This window comes from Stegastes partitus, unplaced genomic scaffold, assembly GCF_000690725.1.
Source record: "Stegastes partitus isolate 25-593 unplaced genomic scaffold, Stegastes_partitus-1.0.2 Scaffold1549, whole genome shotgun sequence".
NCBI classification, from domain to species: Eukaryota; Metazoa; Chordata; class Actinopteri; family Pomacentridae; genus Stegastes; species Stegastes partitus.
The window spans coordinates 139179-140133 of NW_007579280.1; positions in this window are offsets into that span (position 1 = coordinate 139179).

The following is a 955-nucleotide window of genomic DNA, read 5'->3' on the forward strand; positions in this document are numbered from 1 at the left end:
AGGGAAATGGAGTGGAGTCGGCCCGGGTTCTGGGTGAAAACAAACCGTGCACTCACCAGCACCGGGCGTCATGTCTGCTCATCGTGCATGTTGACTGCGTGGCCCTAAAACGTCCGTCGCGTTCTTCATCTGGACGTCTGTGTCACATTGATTCTGCTGATTTCTTTTTCTCTCCTCACGACCCAAAGGCGTCGAACTGAGACTGGCAGAAACTGTGATGTGGCTCGTGATCCACGACGACGAACCGCTGACCCGTCAGACGTAGCTGTAGCACCGAGGACATGTATCTGGGCTCCAACGGCGTGCCAAAGAAACCCAACCCATGTGTCCTGTCCAGCTGAACGCTGACCCTCATGGAGAGCAGCTGGCTGCTGATGCTCCAGTGAAGGCAGATGTGAAAGCTGCTGAGAGTCACAGTTCAGTTTCTAGTTTATCTGCCAGGAATTACTAGTGACAGGAAACTCAGTGGAAGTCCACTTTTGTTTATGAAAGAGGTTTTTGTTTTCCGTGTTCTGTGCAAAATGACAAACACACTGTGTGAATGTTGAGATGAGTGTAGCAGCTGGTGAGCGTCTGATGTGAGCGGCTGGAGGTGGAACGTTCTGACTGGACGCCTTCGTAGAACGAGTCCGACCAGGCGACCTGTCAGCATCGGAGTTAGTTAGCAGCTAGCATTGAGTTGTTGAGCACAGGCTAAACGTTGGACTGCTGCTAATCCTGAGTGTAGATGTTGAGGAAAACTCTGAAAGACGCAAACAGCTATAAAATAAAACTAAATAATAAAAGTAGATGCTTTTACTAATTACTAATTTATCTGCACAAATAGCTCATTATTATTATTATTATTATTATTATTATTATTATTATTATGTTTATTTATATTCGTTTTGTTGTACGTTATTCTGTGAGATTGTAGTCTAGTCTAATCAAGTCTAGTCTAATCCAGTCTAATCTA